Consider the following 12,371-nt stretch of genomic DNA (forward strand, 5'->3'; position numbering starts at 1 on the left):
AATAAATACATATAGGAACATAGAGGAACTTCCTCCATTTCTTTCTTTTAGATACTTTCTAGATGTACATTCACAATGTGAGCAAGCTCACAAAGCTCTGCCATACTCAGTAAATAAATGGAAGTTGATTTTAAAACCCTCTGAGGAAATCTGCTCTGCCAAACAAACGCACCATCATTCCTGCATGCCTTTGCAATAACAAACTAAAAATGTGAATGGAATTAACAATAGCCATTCTACAAATACTTATGTTTAGTATCTTTTTTAACAATTCCGCTAATGTGGTTTGATCATAGCATAGACTCAAACTGACAGAACCATTTGGGAACCTTTTAACCATTTGGACAGCCTCTGAACAGGCATGGTGACGCCCTTTTGATTTCCTGGTAACAGAAACTGCTGCGGAAAATCATCAGAAGGGTCAAGTAATCCTGTCCACTTTTTTTTTTTTTTTGTAAAACCCAGACAAATACTGTCTGAGGAACTGGTTTTCCACCTCACCCCCCAAAAGACCCCAACCAAACAAACCCACAAAAAACCCAAACCCATGAGGTTTGGGCAAGAAAATAGACATATTAGCATCCTGACTCCAATTCCATCCTGGAATTCCAATGAAGCCTTGGAACTTTGAAAGGATCCTGAGAAAATCCTGGCCAGGAAAATCTACAGAATACAAAGGATGAGGCATAAGAGAGTTTCCATACCTCTAACTCATCCTGACACAGATGATATCTGTAGCTAAACCAGAAACCTGAGACACCTAGAAATTTTAAGTGTTCTAATCAGGGTATAATTATTAGTAGTTTGCCTTGAACCCAAATGTGTACTAAAATTACTGTAAACAAAAGTGTAAAGTAAGCGTACTGCAAGAAGTGTACTAAGACACTGTAATCAAAACCAGTATGCAAGTATTTTGTAACACTGTGATGACACAGCTGACGACAAAGCCAGACACAATGCATAAATATTTTACGTAAATGAAATGAGTAACAAGTGAGTAACATGACTGTCAAAGGGACAACTGAAGGTATATGAAGATGCAGCAGGCCCCCAAGTAACAACAAATTGCCAAAGAACAAAATAAGCACAAGGTATTAACAAGACAGAGAATTGCAAATAGGCAGAACATCCCATAAAACACACAAGAAAAACAACTGGAAAGACAAAAGAAAATAAGTTAAGCAATATCAGGAGATGGTAAGAAATGACTTTGCCCTCTTTTGGGAAGAGAGGCAAAGAGGATAAAAACATGAAGAAGAAACACAGAAGAAAAGACAAGCCTGCTTCAGTTCTGGCTTCTCTCATCAAAGGGCTCTCAAATCTGATCACCTTGAACTCAAATGACTGAAATGAAAGACCATAGTCATCAGTGCTAATTGTATGGCACCATCCCTGTGGTTTTATGTATTCACAGCTAACCTGGAATATGATTGTTAAAGATTCATATTTTTACATATGTCGTGATAGCAATTAGCACAAACCCTGTTGTAAATGAATTAATTTGGCAAAGTTTTGTTTTAAAATTTAAAACTGGCCTGATTTGTCAGTCTTCTAAACACTCCCTTCCATTACAGAAATCTGCAATTGCCTGATTTTATATATGCACGTACCTAGATACATCTACATATATATATACACACACATATGTATATTCATGACTATACACATACACCCATTCATCTACAACAATAAGGACGACATATTCTCAGAGTGGTGGAATTAGTAAGTGTGCACCTGAAGTATTCTTAACCAAGTTTCAGTTGGACACGGGATTCCCAACAGGTGGAAAAAACTAAGCAATTGTTCACAACTGTAGCTATAGTATCACTGTTTGCTCCTTTTCTGCTTTACAAGGCTGCCAGAGCTCATGAGGGAGGTCCTGAACGCATGAGGTTGTAGACATAGGGGTTACAGAACAACATCAAACTATATTTGCCATTCACCACAGTTTGAGAAGCCATGTAATTCACAGCAAATAAAGCTCAGGTTTTGCAAAAACCGACATCTTCTGCTTCAAAAAATCATGGAGAAATTGCAGAGAGAAAATGAAGCAACACAAAAAGGAGGTCAACAGCCTAACTTTTTGTCATGAACTGTGGCAGTCTGTCTCTTTATAGAAGAATTTCACAGGTGCAAAGAGATTATGCTATGATCATGGAACAGCCAAAGAGCTACCCCGATAGAATGTTCATACACAAATAGCTGGCCAAGGTGGGTTGATGATAAGTGGATGTACTGGTTTTGCATGGGAGGGAGTTAATTTTCTTTGTCACAGCTCATATTGTGTTATGTTTTGGATTTGAGACCAAAACACTGGTTTGATCTGTGTTTCAGCTATTGCTGAATAGTGTCATGGCCTTCTCTGTTTCTCACACTGCCTTGCCAGCAAATGGGCTGGGAGTGCACAAAAACTAGGAGAGGACTCAGCCAGGACAGCTGACTCCAACGGACCGAAGGGATATTCCATACAATATGATGTTGTGCTCAGGAATAACAGCTTGGGCAAAGAAGAAGGAAAGGGAGGGTGGGCATTTGGAGTTATGACATTTGCCTTCCCAAGCAACCACAACACATGATGAAGCTCTTCTTTTCTGGAAATGACTAAACATCCACTTGCCAACAAGAAGTGTGGGAGAATTTTTAGAGATCAATGGTCACCCTGTGAGCACCCCAAGCACTGAGAACTTGTTGACAACAGTGTAAGCTTCAAGGAATGTCGAAGGTCAAATTGTGCTTTGTGAACGGCTGAGTTATGTGAAGGGAGGAAAGAACTGTTGCTGAATGTACCGATAAGTAGGTTTTTTGAGTAAAACATACAAGTAGATAACTATGCAAGTGAACAGCTGGGGCTAGCCAATCATATGGTAGAGATGCTTGTTTGAACTATGCATGTAACCAATTATTGCTTGAGTGTTGCATGGCGTGGGAGAAAATTGTCTATATTAGCTGAGCTATCTGTGCAATAAAGTGGCATTTACCCTGATCATATTGGCCGTGGTGTATCTGTCCGTGCTTCCGCGTCAACAAAGAAGCAGTGAATGAATTCCTTATTTTGCTTTGCTTGTGTGCGCAGCTTTTGCTTTACCTATTAAACTGCCTTTATCTCAACTCACAATTTTTCCCCACTTTCACCCTTCTGATTCTCTTCCCCATCCCGCTGGGGAGAGGGAGCAGGAAGCTGTGTGGTGCATAGCTGCCTACCGGGGCTAACCCACAATGTTGGGAAAAACAGTGGCTCCTGGATGGGACACCCACCCTGGACTATTTAGGGAGACATGGTTTTCTTTTTAGAAACCATGGCAGTACCCCTCTGTCTCATACATGCTCTGCCTTGTGGCTAACACCATTGCTCTTCCAGTAGTTACTGGGGTAGTTACGTCCCCCACAAGTAACAGGTTGTGTGATCATGTGGCTTCCTCCAGCTGTTTAAACTATGTAGAAATATAAAATAATACTCATATATCTTTCTAGATATTGTAATTATTTGTCTGATCTTCGGATTGCAAGAATACATTACTTATCTTTACATCACTAATTGTCTCATATACTACAGCTGTTAATTCTGAATTGTCAGGAAAATTAGATGGTATTTTACATCCACAGACGTGAAAATACATAAAAAAGTAGCAATATGAGAGTACTCAAGTGAGAAGAATGAAGGACAAGAGGGAAAGGCATGTAAACTAGCTGAAAGCCAGCCATGAAACCTCAAGAAACATCTACTCACATTTCTGTGATCTAGTAACTTTCCCAGAGTCAGTCTCCTCTTCAGGCATGATCTGGTCCGGGGACTAAGTTTACACCGTTGGCACAACTGGCATTTTAGGACAGGGTGAAAGACTTTTCCGTTAAGCAAAGAAGAATGGCACTCTACTGCTGATCTCAAGGACCTAATCTGTTTTCCAGAAGACATCTAAAACAGCACAACTTTTTGATTTACTCAAAGCAGACTACAACAATACAAATGGCTGTTAGACCAGTGCCTCCCAGGCAGCAGACACAAGCCAGTTCTTTCCTTCTCTATTCTTCCTTCACTTGCAGAGTTTCAGGAAAAAAAACAAAAACAAACCAAACCTAAAACTTTCTTCTGCCATCACTCTCGGGATCATAGATGGTCATTTATCACCAGCTTGCATGCAGTCCTAGACAAAGCAATGTCCAAGTTGTCTTATTTATACATGTGATCTGCAATGGAATGACTCCAGCCTAGACATCCACACAGAAAACTGCAGCATTTGTTCTTCCACTGTGTGTGCTTTGTGATGCCAAGCCTGGGAAACAGGGTCCAGCTATTCAGGACTGAAGTGTTTGATACCATTTCCTCCACCAACTCTGATCACATTTCACACCACGGCTGATCTGTATCCAATCTCTCTATGCTAGTCCATCTAGGAGGAAGATACTTGGCAAATGACTTCAGACTGAATAACAGTTTTAACTTCCAGGGGATGGTAAAAAATTTACTGACTAAAGGAGGACTCTTTGACCAAACTCCAAACCCAGGGCAAGGATGAAGAAAAGGACTGGGCCTGACTTCCTTCAGTGTTTTCATAGGGTCTTACTGGAGTACAAAACTAGTGAAAATGTGCCAGAGTACAGTATTATCTCAGCAAAGAGTAGGCATATCAAATGCAATGATGCCTCTAGACAGTATGTATGCTAAGAATTTACCCAGACTGAAAAAAAGAAGGTGGACAAATTATCAGAAGAGAAATCTGACTAAAACTCACATACAAAGGCATGGCACCCACCTCTGATAACTCTTGAAATATGTATTACTAGAGCGCAGGAGAATATTCTGGGGAATATCACTAAAAGCTTGATGTTTCCTATCCTTATATTCTTTCCTAGGCACTTGTTGCAAGCCACTATGAAAAACAGACTACTGGGCAAGATGGAGCTGTGGTATTTCCAAAATTTATCCTGAATACAGCACTGGAGATACCGGCATCCCACACACCTCTCTGAGTTCTCTGTTTTAAGTTAAGGTGAGCAAAGGCATGATTCATTTCTACCTACAAGAGTACTGAGCTGTTGGCCCTCTACTGGCTTCAGTTATCAAGGAATAGCTTTCACCTCTAGCAGGGAGCAGGGCAGGAGCTGCACCCATCACAACACTGACTAGCATTCTAAGACTGATAAAGATGACTTCTCAGGAACAGCAAAGAACGCTACCCTGTCTATGCGGGAAGGTATCCAAGTCATCAAAAGAAGTCCTACATATACAATGTACATTCAGCTGATAGAACCAGTCAGTGAATCCACAAGTGTTCCTCGGCAGTCCACAAAGCTCTGTAGAAAGCTATGCACTGCAATTGCCACAGTTATAAACATTATGTAGAGAAAGCCATATAAACAGACCCCATCTACTATCCCAAGACAGATGGGAACTCCCCTTGAACATAGCCCTATAAACTTGGTTGTTTTCAATAAGGATGATTTACCGATGTATGTTCTACAATTGACTACAAAAGACTCATATTTGACTCACTTCACAGAATTCACAGAATGGTTAGGGTTGGAAGGGACCTCTGGAGATCATCTAGTCCAACCCCCCTGCCAGAGCAGGGTCACCTACAGCACGTTGCACAGGACAGCGTCCAGGCGGGTTTGGAATGTCTCCAGAGTGGGAGACTCCACCACCTCTCTGGGCAGCCTGTGCCAGTGCTCCACTACCCTCAAAGTAAAGAAGTTCCTTCTCATGTTAAGATGGAACTTCCTATGTTCAAGTTTATGCCCATTACCCCTCGTCCTATCACTGGACGCCACTGAAAAAAGACTGCTCCCATCCCCCTGGCATCCTCCCCACTTAGGCTGAAGTCATTCCTCAGGTATGAGCTGGGGGTTGGCACACTCCAAAGAAAAGGATCATTCTTCTATTCCACAGGGACAGGTGCCCACAAAATGGAAGAGCAGGTGTCAGATATCCTGGGCTTCTACACAGAAAAATTCTAGACCCAATCCTGATCTCACCTCAACAGCACAATCTAGTTCACTTTTCCCAACAAAAAATCTGTGCAACGAGGGCTGACACTTGATGAAAGCAAACAGGCAAAGAGCATCATCCTTTGGCAAGACAGCTGTTTTCTCCAAACTTTGCAGTACAACATCATCACAGACACCAAATTACAACATTTCATGTTAACCCATGCTGCTGTATCCCATACACCAGGACAACACTAAATAAGCACTCTAGGATCACAGCTTCACCAATGGTGACAGTTACACCTACATCACGTCTAGGCAATTAGCGCAAACCAACGGCTTGTATAAACATACTGATGGCATTCAAGAGGTAAGCTGCTCAAGAACAAAGCAGCCTATGTTGTGAAAGTCTGAAGTGGTCTGAAGTAGCTGCTACACCATGGTACACTCAAGCTTATATTCAGCAGGGATGCAACTGACCTCGCCAAAGAGTTTCAGGCTTGGGAAGAATGGACATGAGCCAGTTCCCACTAATCATCTCAAGCAACAAGTCTAGTCAGCGCACATAATTCTCTCTGAAGTATTTTTCCTGTCATACTACAATGTTATGTTCCCTGTTACTTATTCTCTGTTATATCTAAATCTTTTATTCTTTGACGCACAACGATCCAGCATGAACAGACTGGCTTGAGAGTGAACCTATGTAATACCAATCTACAGTCCGGCTGTTAGGGCATTCTCATGAAAGATGAAGTAATACAGTCAAATAGCTAGTAACTTTCTGAATTTGGTTTCCTACTTCCCTGGCCCTTTCTCTAGCCGATGACCAATATCATAGAATCATAAAATTGCTGAGGTTGGAAGAGACCTTTAAGATCATCAAGTCCAACCATTAACCTAACCTGACAAAACCACTTCTAAACCATGTCCCCAAGTACCACATCTACCCTTTTTTTAAATACCTCCAGGGATGGCAAATCCACCTCCCTGGGCAGCCTATTCCAATGTTTAATAACCCTTTCAGTGAAAATTTTTTTCCTAATATCCAATCTAAACCTTGCCTGGCATAACTTAAACCCGTTTCCTCTCATCCTATCACTTGTCACCAGGGAGAAGAGGTCAGCCCCCACCTCTCCACAACCTCCTTTCAGGTAGTTGTAGAGAGTAGTAAAGTCTCCCCTCAGCCTCCTCTTCTCCAGGCTAAACAACCCCAGTTCCCTCAGTCGTTCCTCATCAGACTTGTTCTCCAGACCCCTCACCAGCTTTGTAGCCCTTCTCTGGACACGCTCCAACACCTCAATGTCCTTCTTGTAGTGATGGTCCCAAAACTGAATACAGTACTCGAGGTGGGGCCTCACCAGTGCTGAGTACAGGGGGATGACCATGTCCCTGGTCCTGCTCACCACACTACTCCTGATACAGGCTAAGATGCTGTTGGCCTTCTTGGCCACCTGGGCACACAGCTGGCTCATATTCAGCTGGCTGTCCACCAACACCCTCAGGTCCTTTTCTGCCGGGCAGCTTTCAAGCCACTCTACCCCAAGCCTGTAATGCTGCATAGTATTCATCCAAAAAGGCAGATAGCTCATCAACTATACCTTTTTCCAAGTTATATGAAATAAAATTCAGTATTCCCCAGTGTAAAATAACTCCTTGGTTTCTGTTCTGGAGAAAGAATTTTGGACTTCTAAAATTTATAGCCACTGTACTATATATGTCTATTTTACATTAACCGTATTATGTACTAAGCCATAAATTATTTTAAAGACATGTTGAACTATGCACATTAGGTCACATTTAGCACAGGCAAATGCCTCCCAAAATATTCCCAATAAGAAGTACCCTTGAGTAAAGGGACACCTTGCCAGTCATTGTGAAAAGGTAAGCCCTCATTTTGAGACCGTATTTGGTTTTGCATATTTTATAAGTTTGTATACAAAAAGCTCAATGTTACACACAGTATTTCCTTTCTTATAATCTAATAAGAATTAGATTATATTTAGCTTGGTTTTACTTAGCTTGCAGTAGGTAAATTGCAATTCTTTCTGGTACTCATATTTAAATCTTTCAAAAACCTAAAGAAACATAGCCCATAAATACAAATTAAATTCTTAACAGAAAATCCTGAAAACAGTCTGCCAAAACACATCAATATGAAGAAATTTACATTCATTTAGTTGTGACCTGTAATTTTTCAAGATGACAGCTTGGGCATGCATGTATTTGCAAAGATCATGTATTCCCCTCTCAGAAGGACAACTTCCATAACATTTAATCTGTCCTTGACATCTGCTAATGTTTATTATGTCCATTATTACCTACCTATGTATCCTGTACCAAATATTTTTCATAATACTTTTAAAAGGTGTGATATATTTTAAGAATATCAATATTCCAAACATCGAATATTTACAAATATATAAGATTTGTTACAAGACTGACTTTCAGCGAACTCAACAACAGAATTTGTCCTTTTACCTATGCCACGTACACAAGATCTACTTTTACAATTTCTTGTAAAGGGTGCTTGCTCATTAGCAGTGCATAAGTATAATTCAGTTGGTATCTAGCCTTCTCTCAGCTACCCTCTTTTCCAGAGAACTTTCAGTGTCAGGTTATAGGATGAAGTAACTGTATCAGCAACAGCAGGCCAAACCACCTCTGCTGCTTTCTCTTCTCAGGATCCCTGGGACAGAAACCAAGGAACAAACACTGTACTGGACAAGCCCTTCTGGTGGTGGCACATTTTCAGTGGGCTGATTTTCAAAGGACCAATGAGCTCACTTCCTACCACAGTGGCAAATGCAATCTCATGCCAAAGGAGAGGCCGTAAGTCTTCAGAAAAAGATAGTGGGATAGTGGCTGGAACTAGACAGCCATCAGAGAAGGAGCCACAGCCTTTTCCCTGTGATTTCTAGGAGGAGTTCCGGAGTAGGGCTAATCAATTGTTTCGAAGGCAGTAGCTCACTCCAAACTACTTGGAGTAGCACACATCGAAGTCTACAGTGAATATGGAGTAAGCCCAATATTTCTGGAGTGAGGAAAAAATATTTTTTTGTAACATTACTCTAATGTTTTATTTTCAGCTATGCAGCCATATAAGGAAAAAGTTTAGGCCCAAGAAGTTTGGTAAATGTTCTGACCTTGGCCAGTTACTGTGATCTTGTTTGTTACTTATAAAGGAAAACAAAGATACCGTATTTTTCCTCAGTTGAAATATTTGAACCTCCTGGTAGGATTGTTTTTGATTAGTAATTACATGAAAGGTCAAGCTGCTTTGACACCATGCAGTTTTGAAAAGGTGCTTCCATGGTTAAACTACAAAAATACTGTGACCTTAATGCTACTATCAATTCAAATTTGACGTACATGTAAAAAACTGATTTGTGTAGCCATGAAATATTACATACCAAAAATGTATCAACAAGTCTAGCTTGGAAGTAAATATGTAAACAAAATATAAAAGCATGTATGTGTGTGTTTTTATATATATATAAAAAAATATTTTTATATATATACACATAACAACAAGGGGGTTGTTCGTTGAAGCCTACCCTGAGGTAGTGTTTACCATATTACAGGATTCCATTCTGCAATACCTTGCTAAAGGTAAACAAGGTAATAGGAAGGACCTGTGATAAAATACAACAGGTTTTATTCCAGTTGTAAAAATGTTCATTCTGCCATGTACTTGAAGTAAGCCTGTGAGATTTCATTACAATTTCAGCATGGCTGGTCAGAAAAAAAAAAAAAGGGGTAGCAAAACTTAAAAAAAGATAATTGGATTCTTATGTGATTGCAATATAATCTGACACTTCTAAGTAACCCTATACCTTCTGCCAATGAACAAATGGTTACATGGTATGAGAAGTGTCTCCTGTCACTAAATATGCGATGAGATTTATACACTTGGAAAGCTGGGCCCTATTTAGTCTGTTATTTACAGAAGTTAGAGCATTATGATTTTATTATAAAATTAGACACATAACCACAGTACAACTTCTCAGTAACATACTACTATGAATTCTCTGCGTTTACATCAAATCTATGTTAGATTCTCTATTAAGGTGTAAGGCAAATATTCTGAGAGACAGGAGGCACTGCTAACAGCATGAAATGGTATCGTGTCTTTCTTGAGTATTTACTTCTATAGACCAAAGTGAACTATGCAAGAACAGTAAGTCTCCAGAACCACATCTTTAATTATATTTGTTTAATCCTCAGCAGAAGCACTAGTGAGTAGAACGTTCTCTTGCCTGCAAACAGGCACCTCTGTAATGAAAAAAGTCCAAAGATCTCTTAGTGGGACAGACCACCACTCAGTAATGATGATGGAGAAGACATAAAATTCAGAACTGTCAAACTCATTGAAACACACCCCATGGTTTCTTATGGCAACTGTAATGAGAACGACTATGTATTAATTTCCTACAGTACACTAACTACATTATAGACTCTTTGGTAAGTCAAAGTTCAAGAAAACTCATGTAACAAAACGTTTCGCTCCTATCTTATTTAAAACTAACCTGCATTGACCTCCTGAAACTGCTTACTGAAAAAGAAAAAATCTTTCTCTAGGCTAAGCAAAACTTCTTCTGCAGTTTCTGCTTCCAGTTATTGGAGCTCACTATGGAATTTTGCTATGAAACGAGGCCAGACAGCTTTTCACTGGGCTTTCAAAATTCAATTGGCTTACATTCAGGCAATGAATAGAAAGAAAAAGTTATCTATACTAAAGAGAAGTGATCAGATTGCTTTATAAAAGCTAAGAGACATGAACACAGGGGAACAACATGCAAAAGAGAAAACAAGAAATCGGATGAGAAAAGCAAACAAAAGGAAGTGACTGAAAGAGTGGAGACAATGGAAACAATGTACAGTGGTATAGCACACTTGCAAGGAACAACTGCAGATAATGAAATAGGACAACAGATGAAAGAATAGTCAGAAATATAAAAAAAGGAAGATGAAACAGCTGGGTGGAAAGGTACACACACAATCTGAAATTAAACTCAAAATTCTCAAATATTTAAGTGTTTTGTAGGACAGCTGACTGCCAGCAAATCCATTGAAAATTATGTGTCAATGGCCTAGTAATCATACACACAGCGGAGAGGACAACCTGCTAATGCCATCAGTATTTCCATTTACTTAAGTGATACAGGGCTGTGTTGCATAGGTATGATGACTGATGATAACTCACATGAGGAGACAATATAACATTGACAGTTTTTATTAATCAAGTTTTAAAGTTACCAAGAGAAGATGACATAAAAATATCAGAAAAGTCATAAAGGCAATGACAGTCATTTTAGCATTACATAAGCAAAAGCTGTTAAAATGTTTTATCCCTGAACAGAGAGTAACGGGAGTACCCCATCAGAAAGGAGTGAGTTGTCTGGTATTTCACAGGGGTAGATCGAAAGTACCTGCTACTACCAATTATTGGAAGCTTAGAGAAGTTTCCACTTTCCTAAAGAAATGAAGGTATTTGGAATAAAAGATTGTTCATTTACACAATTTTATAATGAGTAGAGACAATTACTGAAATTTTAATACTACTTAGAAAAATTTAATAGTACTACTTAAAATTTGGAAAGCTATAAAAATTGTTTTGCTTAGATAACAAGTCAACACAGACCACCAGAACTATCACCTCAGTATTAACCCGCAGTATCACCAAAATCACTTAATTTCAGTTCTTGAGTGAACAGCGTATACTGTAATATGCAATTACTCTGAAACAGAAGTTATTCTTTTGCTCAATTTATAGAGGTGAGCTCACCTGTGCCCACCTACAGGAAACAAAACTCTGCACTTTCTCTTTACAAGAAAAAGAGATAATCTTTTTCTTCCATTCGAATTACCCTGTTTTCTTAATCTTCTGTGACTACTGAAGATATTACCAGTTGTCCCTATTTTTCATGCAGTACCAATTGCTTTCTTGTGACAAAAGCCTGGAGCTTCTTAATTTTATCTCATGATATTTTTTTCCCCTCATTGAAGACGTCAACTGTGAAAAAGCCTAATTCATGTACTTAATGCTAGATGAGTTACATCTAAAACTAACAGGAAGAAATGACATGCCAGCATCTCCTTCAGAATAACGTCTGCATTAATAAGCTATTCAAAAAGATGAACAGAAAGAATGAATTAATTTTCCAGAGTTACTCAGAGAAAGTCATGGCAGTCTCTCCAGATGTTATCAGGATCAGGCAACTCCTATGTGATGTCTGTTGCCGCTGATTGCGGAGATAGCTTGTTACTACAACCAACTTCAGTCAATCCACTTATTGTCAGGTATGTATTGTCTTCTTTTTTCACAAGACTGCAGATAAAATAATAAAAATATTCTCACTGATGGTTTTAGTTAACTTATTGCTTTCATATAGTAACTGTCTTTGGAAAATACTGTAGAATGGAACAGAATTAAGAAAGAAATGGTA

The sequence above is a fragment of the Charadrius vociferus genome, unplaced genomic scaffold (genome assembly GCF_000708025.1).
Source record: "Charadrius vociferus isolate BGI_N301 unplaced genomic scaffold, ASM70802v2 scaffold278, whole genome shotgun sequence".
Lineage (NCBI taxonomy): Eukaryota > Metazoa > Chordata > Aves > Charadriiformes > Charadriidae > Charadrius > Charadrius vociferus.